Source organism: Diabrotica undecimpunctata, chromosome 1, assembly GCF_040954645.1.
Source record: "Diabrotica undecimpunctata isolate CICGRU chromosome 1, icDiaUnde3, whole genome shotgun sequence".
NCBI lineage: Eukaryota > Metazoa > Arthropoda > Insecta > Coleoptera > Chrysomelidae > Diabrotica > Diabrotica undecimpunctata.
In genome coordinates, this window is record NC_092803.1 from 142,535,292 (window position 1) to 142,559,217 (window position 23,926).

The window sequence follows — 23,926 nt, forward strand, 5'->3', positions numbered from 1 at the left end:
AAAAATGTCTAAGCTATTCAAATGTCATGATTTATCAGTGCCCATAAAAGTTAGGTTAATTCGATGTTATATTTTTCCTATACTGTTGTACGGAGTTGACTCGTGGACTCTCACAGACGATACCTGCTGTATCGTCTGTATCTGCTGATACCAGAAAATTAAGGCTTTCGAAATGTGGCTGTATTATCAAATCCTGAAGATATCCTATACCGACCACGTTACTAACCAGGACGCTTTATTTGGAATGCAAAAAGTAAAAGAAATGTTAACCACAATAAAAACAACCAAAATCGAATACCTGGGTCACATCAAAAGGAATAGCGTAAGATACGGTTTGCTACAATTAATTTTACACAAAAAAGTAAAAGGAAAATAAGGACCAGGAAGGGGAAGGATTTCCTGGCTAAAAAATCTACGTATAGGGTTCACCACAATAACCACAAATCTTTTCAAAGCAGCAGGTTACAAATTAATATAGATTGCCTTTATGGTCACCAACATCCGAAATGAATAGGCACTACAAGAAGAAGAAGAATGTCATGTATTAACACCAAATATCTAGATAGTACAGCACAATTGCACATATAAAAACTGCAATTATTATCAGGTCATCGATAAAACACCATGAAGAAGTTAAAAAAAACTATATACACGCAATAACTATTAGCAAAGAAAACTGGAACAATCCATTAACAATATCTGCAATTCACCACGATATACCATAGCCAAAAATAATGTCAAGAATTCTTTAACACACTTGGAAACAGGTTTCTAGCTGGCGGCGATTATAACTCAAGACATACTTCGTAAGGATCCAGGCTAATAACCCCAAAACGTAGGTAATTATATATGGAAATGGGAACCAACAACCTTAAATACATATACACTGGAGAACTCACATATTGGCCCACAGACACAAACAAAATTCCAGACTTGGTCGATTTCTGTGAAACCAAAGGAATAACATTCAAATTCCAGATAGCACAATTTTGTTTCGATCTTTCATTTGACCTCTCTCCTGTCTTAGTCATGATATCCACAAATATCCCCGAAACACAACCATCGGCATATCTAAGTAAAGAATATACCAATTGGATTAAATTTCGGGCTATTCTTGATGACAAACTGGATCTAAGCGTTCCAATAAAATCTGATATCGATAATAACGAAGCAGTAGATCAATTAAATAGGATAGTTTAGGAAGCTGTCCGGCTGTCAACATATACACAAATAAAAGCAATCGTACAAAAAGACTTACCCAACCGGTATAAAAGAAAAAATCACAGAAAAACGAAGACAAAAAAGAATATGGCAAAGAACCCGCGCACCCCAGGATATAAATAGATTAAACCAAGCTAAAGTACAATTAAAAACTTTGATAAACAACAATAAAAATGACATAAAACTATATCTACAAAATATTTGCTCCAAACCAGGCAAGCCTGTAGAAGAAGTCCTATAAATCTACTTTAAGTGATGTCAAAGATGATTTTTAAAATACTAATACTAGACAGATTACAGCCAATCCTTGTAGAACAGTAGTTAACACCCAATCACCAGTTTGGATTTAGACAACAACATGCTATCACTAAGCAAATCCACCGAAACTTTAATTCCATAAACAAAGCCTTAGAAGAGAAGAAACAGAAGGCTGTTCTGCAGCCTTTTTGGATGTTTCGCAGGCTTTTAATAATGTCTTTCTTTTCTCTCAACTATTTTCTAATTCTCCAGTAGTATCTTTTCGACTGCCATGTCCTTGTAAAAGTAAAGAATCAGTGCACTAACTTATATTTAATTAAGGCTGGAGAACCTAAGCAGATCTTCCTACAAGTCAAAACATCATCACACAGTAATCTCCATAAAATAAAGACTTGGTTACAAACATGGCGAATTAAAGTAGGTAAATGAAAGCAAGATAGTACATATACAGTGTGGCGCACCGAAAACGAAACAGAGGCATTTACTGGCAGATGATTCCTTTTTTGAAAAAACGCTCGGACCCGTCGATTTTGTTTTCAAGGGGGACACAAAATTGGCATAAAATTACTTTAACATTTGCAGCCCCTTAAGCGGGGGTGGCATCATCCCTAAAATCTTAAATGAAAAGGGGGGTCGAATGATCCATTATTTGAAAGGTCTTTCAACTCCCTTTATAATGATGTAAAATTCATGTATTCAATTCAGTAGTTTTGGAGATTTATTAATTTAAAGTTTAAAGTAGACTTTAATAGGTACATCAAATTAGTTTGTACTTCTTTCAGAAGAAATTTGAGTAAAAGCATTTTCTTGATAAGAAAATGCTTTTATTTACTACGCTCATGGTTTATTAATAATAAAAATAGCAATTGAAGTGTCCTTTGTGACAAAAAAAGTTGTTTCTTGAAGAAAGATAAGTAGAGAATGCCACGTACTTATTTTAAATAGGAAATAGTACATTAGTTTGCGATTGATTTGACCAATCTTTGTTGTTAAAATATCATTTATTGCTTTATACATAAATTAACCATGGTATATTCCACGGCAGAAAGGGTTGAAATTATTGAAATATTTTTCGGAAATAATCAGTGCGCTAATAGAACAGCACAAATTTTTAATGAGCGACATGAGAACAATAATGTGCACCGAAAATATGTTCTAGAACTTGTAGCTAAATTTCGGGAAACTGGATCAGTCGCCAATAAAAAACGTAATATTGAAAATCCTATAAGGAACGAAGCAACAGAAGTGGGGGTTTTAGGGCAAGTTATTGTAGATCCTATATTAAGTACCCGCAAATTGCAAACTTCGTGTGGTGTTAGTCGACGTACTGTCCTCGACGCATCAAGGAATTTGGATATCGGTTAAAATACTTGGGAATTCCAAGGTTGGCCAAATCCAAATTTCTAATTGATTCGATGCAGGGAAATTCCACTTTCGCTACGTAAAACAAAGGATTTGTTTTACATAAAAGCAGGTAGATTTTCTCTCATCAGTCAGTCGAGCTTGCCTCTTCTACTGTAGACCTAGTCGGTGCTATTATTGTTCCTACTAAGTTATTGTTTTATTTCTGATTTCTTATATACCATTTTTATTGTAGCATTATTGTATATTCAGACCTTTTCAGGTTAGAATATTACTTTGATCTATATTTGTTCATTTACTGATTGTTTGATATTTTAATTGGTTATTTTGATTGTTTATTTTTCTTTTATTTTGTGTCTAAGTTGTTCTTCCGTAAGTTAAGAACACTTAGAAATATTTATCTTGCTTTTTCTATTTTATATTTTGATTTGTACTTTGTCTAAGTAGTTCTTTCCGGTAAGTCAAAGAACTCTTAGAAATATTTCTCTGAATATTTGACTTGTTATTTTAATTGTATGTCTAAGCCGTTCTTTTCCGGTAAGTCAAAGAACTCTTAGAAATATTTTCATAATTATTGTTGCATTATTATTTCCGATATTTTATCTAAGATATTTTTCTTAAGTTAAGAAAATACTTAATACATTTGTTTCTTTCATTTTCTATTTTATGCTAAGTTGTTTCTTCCGTAAGTCAAGAAACACTTATAAATATTTGTGCATTTATTTTACTATATTTGATTCTCTTGTTTATTTTCTGTTCTAAGTTGTTTCTTCCGTAAGTCAAGAAACACTTAGACATATTTCTATAATCTGTTTCACTTTTGCATTTCTCGTTTTATATTTTGAGTATTTTATTTTTCCACTCTAAGTCGTTTCTTCCGTAAGTCAAGAAACACATTAGAAATATTTCCATATTTTACTCTCACATTTACATATTTCATTTATCTATATTTCTGTCCTAAGTTGTTTCTTCCGTAAGTCAAGAAACACTTAGAAACATTTTTTTCTTTGCATTATATTTTTATACCATTTAATTTAATTGTTTACTAAGTTATTCCTTTCGTAAGTCAAGGAATACTTAGATCATTTTAACCTATCTGTTTTCCATTTTTGCTCTGTTACTTTGTAACTGTTCCTTGGAACCGTTACCTATAACAGATATTTGTCACTGGAACTGCTATTTATAACAGCGGTAGTATTTAACCTTTCTACCAGCGACAAACCAAAGATGGTGAATACCCGATCCAATTCCGGGGATAGGAAGAAGCCCGAAGAGCCGGCGATGGGTTCTACAGGCCCAAATGCCCCCTCTCGGCAACAGTACTATCCAACGGATTCTAAAGGCCCATAATTTTCATCCGTATAAAATTCACCTTGTACAAGAACTGAATGAAGACGATTTTGATAAGCGATTAGAATTTTGTGAATTTATGAGTGAACGAATTACAAACGATGAACAATTTTTATTTAACATTTGCTTTTCTGATGAATGTTCCTTTTTTTTAAATGGCGAAGTAAATCGTCATAATTGTCGATATTGGTCGGACTCTAATCCCAGAATTTACCATGAGGTACACACACAGCAGCCACAAAAATTAAATGTTTGGGCTGGCATTTTTGGCGATCATTTGGTTGGTCCTTTTTTCTTACCTGGAAATTTGACTGGTGAAATGTATTTGCAATTACTGTAAAATGCCATAGATCCTGCGCTAACAGATATAATTGAAAATCAGAATGATGGTCGATACGTTGAGAATATGTTGATGTTCCAACAGGATGGTGCCCCAGCACATTACGCATTAAGAGTTCGGAATTATTTAGATCAGACCTTTCCAGGTCAATGGATTGGTAGAAGAGGTGCCGTTGAATGGTCTCCAAGATCGCCAGATTTATCACCTTTGGATTTCTTTTTGTGGGGTTACTTAAAAAGCAAAATCTATGCTACTCAGCCAACATCCTTAGAAGATTTACGACAAAGAATTGTGAATGAGTGCCATCAAATTACTCCTCAAATATTGCAAAATGTCCGGCAACGTTTTCAGCAAAATCTTTATTATTGCATGGAAAATAATGGTGGTCATTTTCAACATTTACTCGGCTGACAGGTCAGTTCATTCTTTAGTTTTTAACAACTTTGCTGCTATGTATTGATCTCCTCTTACGATGATGTATTTTAACTTTAAATCAATAAATATCCAAAACTACTGAATTGAAGTACATGAATTTTACATCATTGTAAAGGGAGGTAAAAGACCTTTTAAATGATGGATCATTCGACACCCCTTTCCATTTAAGATTTTAGGGATGGTGCCACCCCCGCTTAGGGGGCTGCAAATGTTAATGTGATTTTATGCCAATTTTGTTTCCCTCTCGATAACAAAATCGACGGATACAAGTGTTTTTATTTAAAAGGAATCATCTGCCAGTAAATGCATCTGTTTCGTTTTCGGTGCGCCACCCTGTATAACATGGGTTACTAATCGAAAAACTAGATGCCCAAACGCCTCATTAAGTAACCAAGTACTACAACAAAAGGATAATGTAAAATACCTGGGTATGCATTGGACCACAGATTAACATGGAAGAAACACATATTTACAAAAAGAAATCAGTTGGGTCTGAAACACGTATATCAATTATTTGTCCTTTCTTGTTCATTGTTAGGTTTGGTTTTTGTTTTTTCATTTTTGTCATTTCAAAGAAAGGACAAAGAATTGCATTTATAAAATACCTTGTGAATGCAATCAGTTTTATTTAGGTGAAACATCAAGGCCATTAAATGTTAGAATAAGTGAACATCAATCCTATATTAAAAATAGAGAATTTGATAGATCTCAAATATGTAAACATGCATGGGATAATGAACATAGGGTTCAATGGAATGATTCAAATATAGTCCTAAAAGAAACTGATGGTTAAAAGAGAAAAATCAAAGAAGCGGCTCTAATTATGCTAAATGAGACCAATTGCGTCGCGAATTCCTCGGCAGAATGTAGTAGGATCTGGTTACCCATATTGAAAGAGGAAGTTATTAAAAGGAAAATACCAGTATTGGTAAGTCAGTAACATATAGAGAATACATCATTTATATTTTTTAAATAACAAACATATAAAATCGGAATTTGGTATTTATTGAAGGTAAACTAAATGCAAGATCAAATACTTACCATGTCGGGATAGTATTATGAGGTTTTTTCCTGGTTTTTCCCTCATAATTTACTATGGAATCACTAACGGGAGAATTTTACTGTCATCATGGCATGTATTTGTCTTTTTAAAGACGAATTACATGTTATGATTTTTTCTGACGGATATTCTCACGTTAAAGTTGATTTCATGTAATCGAATGAACTATAAGTAAAGTCGTCCCAGGAACGCAACTCAACAATATTGGCAATATCATTTTAAAGTCGTCTACTTTAAAATGTATAATGTATGTCTGAATTGTCAATATAGATGAGTCAGATAAAATTAAATTATTAGAAGAATTTTTCACTAAGTAACAAAAACAAAATTTGTTTAATTTACTAATGTTTGTATTTTGAGAACGATTTCCGAAGTGGAAATTGAAACGTCAATAAATGTATTTTAACCTTTAATTGTGGCTTATTCCCATTTAAATATTAATTAATCAAATATAAAAAAATCTATTAAATAAGTATGGTGATAAGAGCAAGAACAATAGACTATTATTATTAGTGCCAAACTATAAATACAACCGTTGGCAATAGTGTTTATTTAGTTCTGAATATACACAAAACTATGTCTAACAGAATCATAGTGGTGAGCGTTTTACTAACAATACTCCTTGTGCAGGGTACTGATGCTTTGAATAGAAGAAAAATTTTATCAAAGAGACAAATTTTACCATGTGTTTGCAAGGACGTATACGAGTGCAATCATGCCGATTATAGGTGAGTATGTCAAAAACAATATAGTTATAATATATAGATCCATGAACGTATATATATATATATATATATATATATATATATATATATATATATATATGGCTAATGGTAATTCTAGTCCACTCCTTCAGAATTCTGACTGTAGATTGCCCATGATCGTTTCGGATGTCATCGAAAAAACCCATATTTTTCTACAAGAATAAGAAAAAAGAAGTACTTGTGACTCGTTTGGAACAAATATATAACTGTTTTGGATAGGTTGGAGTCAATACAAGCCCTTTTATTGACTCCAACCAAGATTTGTAAGAGAACATCTTTGGCATTTGACGGCAATTTGTCCAATATCTTATAAGTAAAACCATCTAAACCGGGGGCTGTATTTCTACTTTTTTTAGTGCGAAATCTAGTTCTGAAGGAGTAAAAGGTTTTGACATGGAATCTATACTAGTATTAAAACGAAAAAATCCTTTAATCCTACCAACATTACCAGAGGCAGATGAAGGTGCAAGTTGGTCTAACATCTGTTTAATGAGATTTTCAGAAAGTTGAGGTTTTTTATTGTACTGATAGTTATTGGAAATTGATTTGACAGTTGACCATATTTTTGAGAGAGGTGTGCTTTTGTTTAGACTATTTAAAATATTTATCCAACTACTTTTTTTCTTTGTTTTGAATAATCGTCTGGTTTGGGCTGCTATATTTTTATAGTTTATGTAATTATTATGGTTACTTTGGGTTCGATACACTTTCAATGCTTCTGATCGTTTTTTTATTATGAATGTACATTCCTCATCCAGCAATAAGGCCTTGGCATTGAAGGAGTAAAAGGTTTTTTATGGGCATAGATTTGGAAGCAGCTAGAGAGATAGCCTGAAAGAGTAGGGCTGTCTTCTCATCGTAAGAAAGATTATTAGATGATAAAAATGTGGATAATTGTTTTTCTAAATCTGTCTGAAATAGCTTCCAGTCTGCGCGGCAATCGTTCCATTTTGTTGATGGATTAATTAGGAATGAAGCAGGATTAATTTTAAGCTCTATTTTAACAGGAAAATGATCGGATCCCAATGTTTCGGGATATACTGACCAGTTTATATGATTTGTTAATGAGGCTGAGGTGATAGTCAAATCAACGGCAGAATGATTACCACTCGCGGCGATTCTAGTAGGTGTTCCGTCATTAAGAGAAACTAATTCGAAAAAATCCATGCCTTCGACTAATATTCTACCATTACGGTCATCCGGGATCGGACCCCACATATAATGGTGTGCATTAAAATCACCACAAAAAACTGTTTTATTATAATCGAATTGTTCAAATAAATGTATCCAATCAGTCTATTCTACTCTGATGTCAGATGGTTTATATATAGACACAAAAGATATATTAATTTTGTTAAGTAAGACTGCACACACTTCTATTCCGGTATTAAAATTATAGTTAATGTTAATTATTTGATAATCAATGCCCTTTAGTATCAAAAAATGCCTACATCGCCATAGCCACTTTTACGGCATTTTGAAACAAAATTATACCCTTTTAATTTAAAATCCGTTTGGTTTTTCAACCAAGTTTCGGATAAAATAATAATATCTACATGAGAATTAATAATATAATTTATGAGATTATTCCTATTACTTACTAACAATCTACAATTCCATTGTAAAATATTTAAAGGAAGATTGAGTAGGTTGTCTGTGCATTTGGAAATTAATAATACGAGTGAATGCTTTCATTGTCACTCGTTGCTAAATTATCCGTTTCTGTGTTATTACCTGTTTCTTCTAAATTATTAGAAATAAGTTATCTTAATTCATTTTTTAAATTGCATATAGGTTGAGATTGATTATTGGTATACATAAGTTGACTAATATGAGATGTGACAAGTAATATAAGTTTCTCTTTACAGTCAATAAATTCGTTCCTGTAGGGATTGGGTATTATAGGATTAGATTTAGGGGTAGGTCTTTTGCTAGAAGTTGACACAGAGGTATGGGGTAAAATTGGTGGAGAAGTTGCTTTACGTTTATTAGTTGTAGATGTGTGAATAGTTTTCCTTACCGGTTTATTTAATGTGAAATTAGGGATATTGTTAGCTGAGTTAGGTAAACTGGGAAAATAGGAAGTGTTATTTAGAATGAAAAATCTATTATTAGTTATTATTTTTGCGTAACTTGGATTGTTATGTAACTGTTCTGCTTCTCTGAATGTTAGATTTTCTGATGCCATTATTGCTTTGATTTCCTTCTGTTTCTCGTATATTGGACATTTTCTAGACAACGAGGTGTGATCGTTGGTTTTACAATATATGCAATGATTATTTTCATCACAAGTTTCTACAGTATGGGTGGTGTCTGTACATTTTTTATATCTACTGTCCTTAGATTTACATTGTTTTGAGGAGTGACCATATCTGAGACATTGATAGCATTGCACTACCGGGTGTATGTATGGATCTACTGAAAAATTGCATAAATTAATTATTATGTTTTGTGGAACCTCGTTGCCCAAAAATTCTACAATTATCATTTGTCTTGGTACTAATTGACTTGTGCCATCGTTGTTCGTTATTTTTCGTTGCATCCTTTGAACATTTACCACTTGTCTCTCGGATATTATCGCATCCTTTAAATAATTCTCCGAAAAGAAAGTATCAACCATACGAACTATGCCCTTTCGATGTGTATAAAATTTTGGAATATAAGCTATAAGATCATTTTTATTTATTAAATCATGATTAATTATTTTATTTGCTATAGAATAAGTTTTAAAAATGACTTTTACCCTATTAATGCCAACTGTTTTTATATCAAGTACATCATTTTTAATGGACGAATCATTTAATAAAAAATGTCCTTCCTTCATTGGAAATAACCTACCGATATTTTTATTTTTGTGTTCAATATATACAAAGAATGGGGCCTTATCGCTGGGTTTATACCGGTTTTCAAAATCAATTAAAGTATTTACAGACCTGTTATCATCCATATTAGTTTTTTCAGATGTGTTTACAGAATGTAATTCATCGGGCGGTCTATGACCTCCAATAGCATCTTCTTCAATACTTAGATTTTTTGGAATACCAAATTATGGGCCTAATTTGCACTAAACAAATTCACAAAATAATTCAATAGCGACCACTTTCAAACTTGCACCGAAAGCAATATCAAAACAACCGTCTTCTACGGCTATCGACTCGATACTGTATGCGATTGGTATTATTCTTGTTAACAATTTGTATAACTGTGACAATAAACTTATAGGTCTGTAGTTTTCAATATTAGTAGTGCCTCCTTTTTTGTGTAAAAGTATTATTTCGGCGTTTTCTCACAGACTGGCTATTCTATTTTCTGTTAGACACTTATTCAACAAAACCTCCACAACCTCTACAACGATGTTGCCGCTCATTTTTAACATTTCAGACGTTATATGATCCTCACCAGGAGCTTTTTTATTTTTCATTTGCTGTAAGGCATGTTTAATTTCCAAAGAAGTTATATTAGGGAGAGTTTCCGAGCCGACGTTTAGAATTGTTTTATGGTCTGTTCCGGGTTATATATAGTCGATATATACAGATTCTCATAGAACGTTTGTATTTCCATGATTATTGGAGTTTTTTCTATCACCTAATTCTCCTGTTGGTTTTTGATTTTAGTTATCTTTGATTTTCCTTTAGTTAAATTTGATTTCAATACTCGCATATTTCTATTGTTTTCGATGGTTTGCAATATTTGTTTTGTTTGATAGGTTCGCAAGTCTGACCTTATGCTCTTTTTAACTTTATTGTTGGTATCTTTATACTCTGGTGATTCTTTCGATGTTATTCTTCTTTCGTCCATTAAATCCAGTGTTGTTTGTTTTAATTTCATTTTTCTCGGATTTCTTTAACCACAGATCTTTTTTGCAGTTGATGTTATGTCATTCATTAATTTTTGTGTTATTTTATTTATCTCTTTCGCGTTGAATACTGAGAGAGGTCCTAGTCTCTTTTTTAGTTCATTTTGATATTCCTTTTGATTAATTTCCAGTGCTTCTATGTTTGGTAATTTATTCTGTGTTAATAATTTTCGTCTATCGAATTTCGTATTTACTTTTATTCGTACCCTTACTAATCGATGATCACCACTAGTGTTGACAGAATTTAATATAGTAACATCTTTAGCAATGTTTTTGAAGTTAGAGAGTATAAAGTCAATTAAATTTTTTACTTTGCCGTCTGGGCTGTGCCACGTCAATTTTCTCTGAGACTTTTTTTTTTGTAGAATGTGTTTAAGCAAAATAGTTTTACTTTGCTGAGGAAATTTGCGAGCATATCTCCCAGTGCGAAATTCCCAATATATTCGTTGTCGTTGTTATTTTCGTTCTTTCTATTTTAGCGTTGAAATCTCCCGTAATTATTACATAATATGTTTTCTTTAAGTTTTTGGTTCTTGTACTGTCTTCATAAAGTTGTTCTACCTCTTCATCATCTGCAGAAGAAGTTGATGCACAACAGTGGATTATTTGAATGCTGTATCTACGATTTAGTTTTATCACCAGATAGATAACCCTATTAGAACTCGCTTGGAAGTTAGTTACCAAGTTTTCAATTCTCTGATGTACCAAAAAGCCTACGGCTCCTATAACTACCTTGGTTATTTCCTGAGCTGTATTGGTACAAAGTGTGCCCTGATTTTGGTAGAGTGGTTTCTTCACCTTTAAGCCTGGTCTCGCATAAGCCTACTATGTCCCATTTTATGGTCTTAAGTTCTTGCAACTCTTCTAGATTATGTTCTGTCCCCATCGTTCTGATGTTATATTAATTCTTGCCTCCCCCAGATTACACGAGGAAGACCCTTATCTGGATGATTTGGCATAACATACTCCACCTACCTGGGGACTGTTTCCGTTCGTTTTGATATTCGCCATGTCTATATAGTTAGAAGGATGAGAAGCCTTAAAACACCACGCTGGCTACACGAGTTGGTGAGTTTAATATCAGCCGCCCACTCTGGGTCAGACGCTGTTCGTAGCCGTCCATTCTGGATCAGACGCTACTGTTTTGATTCTATATTAACCCTATAATCAAGAGTTGTCACTTCCGCCATCCGCACCGTACCGAAGCTCCGCTTCTCTGCCATGGCTGCTGTTGTGGACTTTATCCGTAACCCTTGACAAGGGACCCTAACAGGTACTAGTTTCCCGGGTCAGGAAACCCCCGGAATCTGCGGAGGGCAGGGATAGGACTATCTTCAAGAATTTAAAGAGTTCCTACCCGTTACCCCATAGATGGCAGTGTCAAAAATGAAATAGAATATATCATAACAAACAGTAAGATACTACTAAATGTCAAATTGAAAAGAACAAAGATGATCTTAGAAATAAGAAAAAAGAAATTGATTCGCCCAGAAAACAACGACCTATATACAGATACACTAATCCGCCATATACAAGACTTGCAAGACGAAATGGAAGATATAGATCAAGCAAATGATTGCATAATGAAGGCTATAAAAGAAACGGAAACGGAGTGCTGCCTGACCGTTCGGACCCATAAAGAAAAACTAAGCCAAAATACCAAAGAACTGATAGGTAAAAGAAGACAGCTAACGAAAAAATACGCCTTTAAGTACACAATTATTGAGAAATTAAATAAAGATATCCACCGGTTAATCCGAAAAGACATAAGAGAAAATAATACAAGAAAAATAACTAAAATAATTCAAGAAAATAAAGTTTAAAAGTTTTGAGGAAAAATACAAACAACATAGGAAACAAAAATATGTATAAAATAAAAAACAAAGATGGAAACATTACTGCTGATAAACCAAAATCCTTGAGGTTGTCGAATCCTTTTATCGCGAAGTGTATGAGAGCACTGACGAAAGACAAGATAATCCCCTGCCCTAAATCACAAACCAGGGATCAAAATTAATGTCAGAAATAACTCCATACGAAATCAAAACGGCACTTTTAGAAATGAAAAATAACAAATCCTCTGGCGATGCAATCCTCAAGCTTTTCAGCGAATGCATCTACCAAGGAAAAACCCCTTCTCAATGGAATAATGCAGTCATTAATTTATTAAACAAGCAAGGAGACATAACAGATTTAAAAGGTAATCGCGCTATCAGTTTGCTTTTGCACGTATATAAACTTTTCACAAAAATTCTCAAAAAAAGACGGGACGCTAAATTAGACTTCTATCAGCCTAGAGAACAAGCTGGATTTAGATCGGGATACAGCACTAATTACCACTTACTAGTGATAAAGAACCTGATGGAGAAGTCTGCAGAATATAACAAACTATATTGGAACTGATATTTGTCGACTATGAGAAAGCATTCGACACCATAAACCTCAGAAAATGTTAAAAGCATTGACAGAATGACGAATTGACCATCGCTACACTAACATAATCAAATATATCTACAAAATTCCATAGCTAGCGTAAGACTATGGGAATAAGAAACAAATAAATTCTGTACACAGCGAGGAGTACGGCAAGGAGACACAGTCTCTCCAAAGCTATTGACGACGCTTATAGAACATACTTGTAAGAAGGCACATCTGAACGAGCGTGGTATTAACATAAATGGAGAGAAACTCAGTCATTTGAGATTTGCAGATGACATCGTCCTTATAGCCGATCGTATGGATGATGCAATAATAATGTTTGAAAAATTATATCACGCTTCCTTGGAGGTCAGACTAAAGATTAATATAAACAAGACGCAAATAATGACTAATCTGGTGCTAAATCGAAATATTGCTGTTGATGGAAAGGATATTGTGCAGACTACATCGTATAAGTACCTAGGGCATGAAATTCGGTTGGACAGAGATAAGCAGACATGTGAGCTCCCACGTTGCAAAGGATTAGCCTGGGCAGCATTTGGTAAATTAAACGATGTATTTAAATCGGATCTACCCATATGTCTTAAAAGGAAAATCTTTGACCAATGTGTGTTAAATGTACTCACTTATGGAGCGAAAACATTAACACTCACAAAAAAGGTAGTTAATAAGATTGGCGTCTTTTTAAATAAAACACCCTTTACCTCAGTAAGGAGTCACATTTTATTTAAGTGATTTTGGTTAAATCTCAATATTTTGGGATCAGAAATCTACAATTCAAATATTTCCAATTAATGAAATAACCTGTATACAAATTATACTAAACTATTTTTTTTTAATTTTAGCTTTCCCTGTGAGTATCCTAGATGGGTCTGTTGTCTAGATGGGTTAGACAAAACTACAACAATAAAGTACTTAGTTGGTTAGGTCAAAAGGTGCCACTTGTGAATAAACTGCTTGAGTGCAAGTTAACGTCAAAATGTCAACTAACGTATATTTTTACAATGTGTTGTTACTATTATAAATCTTTAGCAATCTGTTTAAAATTCTAAATATTGAAATATACGTATAGATTTTTGCAGTTTATATGGCAATGTAATATTAAATTTAAAATTTTATGTTATTTTTGTTTTAATTCTTCCTTAATAGGTTATAGACTACGTCAGTGAATCTTATATACTAAAACGCTAAGCCCTCTTCTTGTCCACCACTTTACTCAAAAACCATATTAGATAATTAAAATATTTTTTCGGAACATTATTAGTATTACGTATGAGATTGTCAAGATATACTTTTGGTACACAAATTCACTTCCGGTTTTGAGATGACCGGAAGTTAAAATTTACTTTAAATTTTAGACCCCACAATGTATATATGGATCGAAAGGTCTCGTCGAGGCGAATCTAAATATGTACTTCTGGTTGCGATCCGACACCGGAAGTGACCCTAAACGAGCATAAAACGTCAAGATAGAGCAAATCTGCCACCGGATTTGTGATCAGCATGCAAAAGTAACTGCTAAATGATATCCATGTCGACATTTGATGAATTAAAAATTGCATTCCGGTTTTGAGGTCGACTTCCATAATCACCTTTTTTTTACTTGCATTATTATTGATGAATTTTATGTATATTCTTGCTTATATTGTTTGTATTAATCTCTTAATTTTTCTCGCAAAATAAAAATTTCATTTAAAAAACTCGATGTCGAGTTGGTCCGCTAGTAAGGAACTAAAACAATTACGGAATTTTTTATTTATTTGGCAGCTCCCAATTTAAATTGAAAACTTTTTGGGTTGTAAAAATATAAATATTATCCGTAAATTATTTTTTCGAAACCAAATTCAGATTTATGCTTTAATCTGTGCCTTCTAAGAATTGCAAGACAAAACAGACGTTGATAAAGATGTTATTAGAGACATGGGGAATCTAAAATTGCATTCCACAACATATCTCCTCAACTAAGCAAAAATCCTTAGCGAATTGGTTTCTAGTACTCATAAAGAGTATACCGGAATAAAAAGGAAAAAGACTTCACGTATAGTGTATAGGGGAATAGATTTAACTGCAGAAACGTAACTGCTTTTAGAATTTATGCATTGGCTTGCAGTAGTTTTTCTTTGATTAATATTAATACTGTTGTTTTCTGTATTATGTTTTGGTTGGATGCTTAGGAAGTTAGCCGGATGGTATTGGCTATCTTCTTTTCTGTAGTCTTTACTGAAGTAATTTTTTGTTGCTAGTTGTACAGCTTCATAAAATGATAAGTTTTCTTATGCCATTAACTATTTAATTTTAGTTTGTCTAGTATATTCAGGACACTTTTTATTGACTAAGTTATGCTCTATAAGCTAAGAAGCCGAATTCTAAGGATATCATGGACAGACAAGATAATCAACGAGACCGTATTACGAAGAGTGGGCAAAGAAAGAGAGGTGATGTATACCATTAAAAGGAGAAAGTTGGAATATCTCGGACATATAATGAGAAACAGCACTAAATACAGATTACTGAAGGTAGTCCTACAGGGTAAAATATTCGGAAAGCGAGGAATTGGGAGAAGGAGAATATCATGGTTGAAGAACCTGAGGAAATGGTTCTCCACAACAACAACGAATCTATTTAAAGCATCAGTCAATAAAATAAGTATAGCCAGAATGATTGCCAATATTCGGAACGAATAGGCACTGAAAGAAGAAGAAGTTATGCTCAGGACTCTTACAAATATATACACATCGGTAGGCATTTTGCCTCTAGATATGACTCTAATTCACCCTCTTCCACCTGTTGTCCGCAATTATAACTTTTTTGTTTAGTTCTGCAAAGAATCCTGGTATGACCAGATATCAAACATTTTTTATAACATTGTGTGACTCTGGACACATATGGAATAATGTTGAATTTAAGATAACTAATTTTTATCTCTCGTGGAAATATCTTACCATCAAAAGTTATCAGAATTGTGCCTGTAGGAGCAAATTAAACCGAGTTATTATCATTTATAATTTTCCTGTTTAATCTTTTGATGTCTATAGCATCGAAGGGTGAGATTAATGATTTTTTGATTTGATCTTCGGTTAGTGATGGGAATATATATTTTATATTTATCTTTAAGATTGACAGAGTTATTAATAAAATTGTTAGACGCTTTGCTGTTTGTGAAAGAAACACTGGAAGAACACTGTTAAGCAGGCCAAGACTCACAAAGGGTTGTAGCGCCATTAGAAGAAGAAGAAGAAGAAGAATGGTTTCTCCCACATAAATATTGTTCCATCGACAGGTTATTTTATAGATGCAGTTCTTTGATCTTTTGATCTAGCATTTGCGTTTTAATTTAGAGACTTCCTTTTACCTCTTGACAAAACCACGGTTTGGTGGGGTTTATCGGCCTCATGTTAATTTTCCGCTTTTAAATTGCTTCTTCTACTGCTTGGTTGATGCATTTCCTGATTTTTTGCCAAGTATCTTCTACTCCCCATTCCGGTTGTAACTCAATCTCTTTTAGTTTGCTGGTAATCCTGTTCTCATAAAGGAGTTTTGTACTCTCTGTTGATAGCAACTGTATATTGTGCTATTTGATCAGAATTCTGTTTCGTTGCGGACGTTCTAGTAGCATCTTGCATTAAACAAGGTTGTGACGGTGGGATCACTCGATTTGTAATTATAAAATCTATCATTAATCGCTGGCCTCTATTATTGTTAAAAGTGTATTTATGTTGGTCTTTATGACGAAAGTATGTGTTCTTGATTCTCATTTTATTTCTAGCGCAAAAGTCTATTAGTGCTTCGCCAGCTAAGTAAAGTATTATAGCTAATTATAGGATGTGATGCCAACGTACACCACACCTTATGATGCAGCACAAACATTAACGCAAGGGATGAGTCTATTTTAAATTTCATTTTGTCTGAAAATTTAATTATATCCAATATAAGAAACAAACCAAATTTTGTCACTAGAGCAAGTAAAGAAGTGTTAGATTTAACACTATGCACAAGCAAAATAAGTAATATTATAAAAAAAAAGTTGGTCTTATATAACAAATTTGTATGCGTCTGATAAACCCTCATGTTTGGATCACAGACAAATCAATTAGGTACACTCTCGATCAATAGAACTAAAAAAAAAATTTCACAGTTGATAAAAATTTCCAAAATTAACAATAAAAATAAATTCTTAAATATGTTAACGTCAAAAATATTCATAGAAAAAATAAACAAAAGAAGTACATAGTAAGCATAAACAAACCAAAGATAATAAACATAAGGCAATAAAAGCGAAGAAAATAGGAGAAGTCAAAATAAAAGAAAATAACTAATAAAGAATCAACAGAAAAATATTTTTCAGACTAGTTACAAATTAAATAATAATATATAATTTATGATTCACAGGCCATATATTTTTCACATCAGTCAAATATTAGTCTAAACAATATAATTCATGTTTGGGCAACAGCAGTGTCCTACTAAAATCGCCTTTAAATATCCGCAGGCCATTTCATTTTTAATTAAAAAAAATTAACAGTAATTTTGTAATAAAATTTAGTAGCTTTCCCTGCGAGTATCCTAGATGGGTCTGTTGTCTAGATGGGTTAGACAAAACTACAACAAAAAAGTACTTATTTGGTTAAGTCAAAAGATGCCACTTGTAAATAAACTGCTTGAGTGCAAGTTAACGTCAAAATGTCAACTAACGTATATTTTTACAATGTGTTGTTACTATTATAAATCTTTAGCAATCTGTGTAAAATTCTAAATATTGAAATATACGTATAGATTTTTGCAGTTTATATGGCAATGTAATATTAAATTTAAAATTTTATGTCATTTTTGTTTTAATTCTTCCTTAATAGGTTATAGACTACGTCAGTGAATCTTATATACTAAAACGCTAAGCCCTTTTCTTGTCCACCACTTTACTCAAAAACCATATAGATAATTAAAATATTTTTTCGGAATATTATTAGTATTACGTATGAGATTGTCAAGATATACTTTTGGTACAAAAATTCACTTTCGGTTTTGAGATGACCGGAAGTTAAAATTTACTTTAAGTTATAGACCCCACAATGTATATATGGATCGAAAAGTCTCGTCGAGACGAATCTAAATATGTACTTCCGGTTGCGATCCGACACCGGAAGTGACCCGAAACGCGCATAAAACGTCAAGATAGGGCAAATCTGACTCCGGATTCGTGATCAGCATGCAAAATTAACTGCTAAATGATATCCATGTCGACATATGATGAATTAAAAATTGCATTCCGGTTTTGAGGTCGACTTCCATAATCACTTTTTTTATCAATATAAGAAACAAACTAAATTTTGTCACTAGATCACGTAAAGAAGTGTTAGATTTAACACTATGCACAAGCAAAATAAGTAATATTATAAAAAAAAATTGGTCTTATATAACAAATTTGTATGCGTCTGATAAACCCTCATGTTCGGATCACAGACAAATCAATTAGGTACACTCTTGATCAAGAGAACTAAAAAAAATTTCATAGTTGATAAAAATTTCCAAAATTAACAATAAAAATAAATTCTTAAATATGTATAACGTCAAAAATGTTCATAGAAAAAACAAACAAAAGAAGTACAGAGTAAGCATAAACAAAACAAAGATAATAAAAATAAGGCAATAAAAGCGAAGAAAATAGGAGAAGTCAAAATAAAAGAAAATAACTAATAAAGAATCAACAGAAAAATATTTTTCAGACTAGTTACAAATTAAATAATAATATATAATTTATGATTCACAGGCCATATATTTTCACATCAGTCAAATATTAGTCTAAACAATATAATTCATGTTTGGGCAACAGCAGTGTCCTACTAAAATCGCCTTTAAATATCCGCAGGCCACTTCATTTTTAATTAAAAAAAATTAACAGTAATTTTGTAATAAAATTTGGTAATAGATCTCATTTGATCAATATAAAAAATTAAATAACCGTTTTTTGTTCGGCCTTCACTATCTTTGCGTTCCTCTTAATGAAATCATTCACTTCGCAAAGACGTTCATTGCACGGATTAAACGGTACAGGTTTTAATATTATTCGGTTATAAGCAGAGAGCTGGCGATTGTCGTTTACTATCACAATTTTCTTTGTCTTTGCCTCTACGCGATGCTGGTATCCTGGTTCATACCGATATCAAATTCCTTGATATTATATCAGCTCCCCTTGGGTTATCACTTGGTGCCACTATGGGATTTCTACTACACTACATCATCAAGCATACATTAAGTACCAGATAATTATTACTCTATATATGAGTTGGCTTTATAAGTAGTATAATTTACCTTATATATATATATATATATATATATATATATATATATATATATAGATATACCTTATATATATATATATATATATATATATATATATATATATATATATATGTATATATATATATATATATATATATATATATATATATATGTATATATATATATATATATAAAAAATGTGCACTCGTAAGTGAAAGGGATATTTTCGGTCAATTTGGAGATTAAAAAAGAAAAGAGTTGTGCTACTTTATCTTTTTATTGAATACGTTTCGCCCACTGTTCAATGGACATCGTCAGTTCATCTAAAAGAATGGTATTAGCGATACATCTAATATAAAAAACAATAAGTAAACGATCTTACCTTTAAAAGATCTGTAGCATTAAGATATTAGTATGGTGAAGACACATCAAAAATTAATTTACTAAATAAAACAGCAAAAAACACAGAATGCCGGAAGATTCCCAATTTAAGTAATTTTATATTAATTAGTTTTATAATTTAACTTTTAAAAACATTGATGGATTCTAAAATCTATCAAAAAAAAATTTAATTGTCAATTTTGGAATGTTATATTAACAACGGCAAGGCTAGGGATCTTGACTGTCATTGTTAATATAACATTCCAAAATTGACAATTAAATTTTTTTTGATAGATTTTAGAATCCATCAATGTTTTTAAAAGTTAAATTATAAAACTAATTAATATAAAATTACTTAAATTGGGAATCTTCCGGCATTCTGTGTTTTTTGCTGTTTTATTTAGTAAATTAATTTTTGATGTGTCTTCACCATACTAATATCTTAATGCTACAGATCTTTTAAAGGTAAGATCGTTTACTTATTGTTTTTTATATTAGATGTATCGCTAATACCATTCTTTTAGATGAACTGACGATGCCCATTGAACAGTGGGCGAAACGTATTCAATAAAAAGATAAAGTAGCACAACTCTTTTCTTTTTTAATCTCCAAATTGACCGAAAATATCCCTTTCACTTACGAGTGCACATTTTTTATATTAAATTAAACGGTCATATTCCTTAAAGATATATATATATATATATATATATATATATATATATATATATATATATATATATATATATGTTAGTTTTGATATTTCCGCAAAACCAACAACATTTAACGCGGAGTCAAACCCGGAATACCATTGATATAATATATATATATATATATATATATATATATATATATATATATATATATATATATATATATATATATATATATATAAAATGTGCACTCGTAAGTGAATGGGATATTTTCGGTCAATTTAGAGATAAAAAAGACAAGAGTTGTGCTACTTTATCTATTTATTGAAGACGTTTCTCCCAATGTTCAATGGGCATCGTCAGTTCATCTAAAAGAATGGTATTAGCGATACATCTAATATAAAAAACAATAAGTAAATGATCTTACCTTTAAAAGATCTGTAGCATTAAGATGTTATTATTGTGAAGAAACATCAAATACTAATATATTAAATAAATCAGCAAAAACATAGAAACACAAAACGCCGGAAGATTCCCAATTAAAGTAATTTTATAATAATTTTTTTATAACATCATAATTTAACTTTTGAAAACATTGATTGATTCTAAAATCTATCAAAAAATGTAATTGTCAATTTTGAAATGTTATTTTAACAAAGGCAAGGCTAGGGATCTTGACTGTTATGATCATATCATGCAAAATAAAGTATTTGAAAGCTTGAATGTCAGAACTGACAATCAGCTGGTGAGATTTAAGGAAAAGTTTTGTAGATGCGAACATAAATGTTATGATATAATAAAAGAAGTTGAAGAAGAAACAAATAATTTAAAAGTAGAATACGGAAGAATCAATTTTGTAGTATTAGTGCATGGTAAATTTGGCTTAAGTTGCTGATATCAGTTCTCTTATTTAATGCATTAGGTTGTTTTAAAATATGACACATCTCCATAAACTGTCTCTTATTAAGGTTACGTTCTCTACAGAGAATTCTAACATCATCAAAATTCACAGTATGTTTGGTGTTGATTGCATGTTCTGCAAGGGCACAAGGCACAAGTATGTTTAGAAAGTTTAATGTCACTACGATGTGAAGTAAGGCGTCCTTTAAGGGAACGGCCATTTTAACCAATATAACATGCATCACATTCAGAATAGGGTATGTGATAGACTACATTCACTTGTTTCAAAAAGGAAAGAGGTGTTTTAATTTTAGAAAATAAGTTCCTGACAGTCTTAGTATTATTGATAGCAATCTTAACCGGGATATTGTTCTGTTTGTACAATTTAATAAGCTTTTCAGTAACATATGGGAAATAGGGTAGTGAAGAGTAATGGGTGGTGGAAGTTGCAATGTTAGGCGAAAGTAGAGAACTGTTGTTAATAATATTATTAGAAATCATTCTAAGTTGATCACCATTAGGTAAATCATCAATAGAAGACCCAAAACTTGTTGAAAAAAGGTATTTATTTAGGAGAGATGTAGGGTAAGAATTGTCAGATAGTATATTTCTAAGTAACAAAATATATATTTCTCATATATATATATATATATATATATATATATATATATATATATATATATATATATACATACCAGGTAGAAAATGTAACGTGATGCATCTTGGAGTTTCAAGGCTTTCCCGGGAGCTGGCATTAACTTGTCACTTGGCATTAAAGTTCTGCAACTCGACCGAACTTTCTTCGAAATACGGATGCCAACCCTGGTGCGTCTTTGATACTGACCGGGATGGTAAGGGCCAGCGAGTAGTCATCGGGAAGCGCGAGTAGATCTTGCTTTTCTTCAGTGGTAACACCATGTCTTGCTTTACCGGTACCTCCATAGGCACCCATGAATTCCTCAAACGTGAGGTCAGACATATCTTGGACTTGGTTTACTTCCACTTCTCCATCTACGTCGTGGCCACCTTCGAAAGACGCCAGCCGGTTATGGTGTACTACCATCGACTTTTCCCTCGGAATCTTGCTTATTCGGTAGAGGACATCGTTGATCTTCTCCTTAATGAGGTATGAATCTTCCCAAAACTGCTGCAATTTGGGAGAACAACCTTTTCGTTTCTTGGGATTATAGAGCCAGACTTTCTCGTTCTTCTTAAAGCAACCCTTTTCGGCTTGTGTATCGTACCGTTTCTTCATTCGGTCGCTAGCGATCTGAAGGTGGGAACGGACCAACTCATGTACATCGTCCATTCTTCTTTGTAATTCGATCACATAATCTTCACCTGCTACATCTTCTCCAGGTCGACACCCAAACTCTAGATCACAAGGTAGTCGCATTTCGCGTCCGAATAGGACACTGGCTGATGTCTGGCCTGTTGATTCATTAACAGCATATTTGTAGGCCATTGTGAAGAACGGAAGATATTGGTCCCAGTCTCGCTGATGATCGGACACCATCTTTGTCAAATACTTGCCAACTGTCCTATTCATTCGTTCTAACATACCATTCGATTGCGGATGATACGCGGTAGTTCTTGATTTCTTCATGCCTAGTCTATCACATATTCCTTGGAATAGATCGCTTTCGAAGTTCCTGCCTTGGTCACTATGGATCTCCAAAGGCACTCCAAATCGGCTGATATATTCTTGGATCAACTTATCTGCAACGGTGGCGGCCTTCTGGTCTGGAAGTGCGTAAATCTCGACCCACTTAGTGAAGTAATCCATTACTACCAACATGTACTTGCCTCCATTTTCACTTTCTGGAAATGGCCCAGCAATGTCCAAAGCTATTCTTTCAAACGGGCTTCCAAATTATCTCATAGGAGCTCTCCTTTTTCGGTAAGGCCCGTTACTCGTAGCACAAATAGTACATTTCTTACACCAGTCTTTTACGTCGTCGGAACTGTTCATCCAATAAAACCGTTCCCGAATTTGCTGAAGGGTTTTCTTTACACCAAAATGCCCTCCTAATGGACTGTCGTGTAACTGACGAAGTACTTCGGCTATTCTGCTCTTTGGGATCACCAACTGTCTTCTCTGAACCGTCATCATTTTCCAGTACTCGTTTGAGCAAGGCATCTTCCATGATAAATGAGTCCCACTGGGCCCAATACGTCTTAACTACTGAGCATAGGTTTGATATTTCTTGCCAAGGTGGTCAACGGTTTTCCTCTTTCCATTTTCGAATTTTCTGTATAACTGGATCTCTGTCTTGTTCTTCCCTGATCTTAGTAGGCGTCCAGTCGTCGTTGACCATCGTTGTTCTTAGCACTGCTGCTCCCCTGGATTCCGTTTTGTTGCAGTGGGAACACTCTGCTGGGCATGGCCTTCTGGAAAGAGAATCAGCGTTTCTGTGGCTAACTCCGGCCGGGTGCTTAATCTTGAAATCGTATTCTTGGAGTCGTTCGATCCATCTGGCTATCTGACCCTCTGAGTTCTTAAACTGCATCAACATAATGAGAAAGCATATTAGTAATAAATATGTTTACAGTTTTGAGTCATATGACACGTAATTATCTATCGTAACACTATTTTAAAATACCTACTTTTTTGGCGGTGATGTGTTTGTACTA

The 23,926-nt window shown here is 32.9% G+C and overlaps 1 long non-coding RNA gene across 1 annotated transcript; it reads left to right on the top strand.

The window, feature by feature from the left end:
- Positions 1–6,553: 6,553 nt before the first annotated feature.
- LOC140440529 (uncharacterized) lies at positions 6,554–14,208 on the top strand. Its single transcript, XR_011950864.1, has 2 exons — positions 6,554–6,754; positions 13,931–14,208. It is a non-coding gene; the product is annotated as an uncharacterized lncRNA (long non-coding RNA).
- The last annotated feature ends 9,718 nt before the right edge of the window (positions 14,209–23,926 follow it).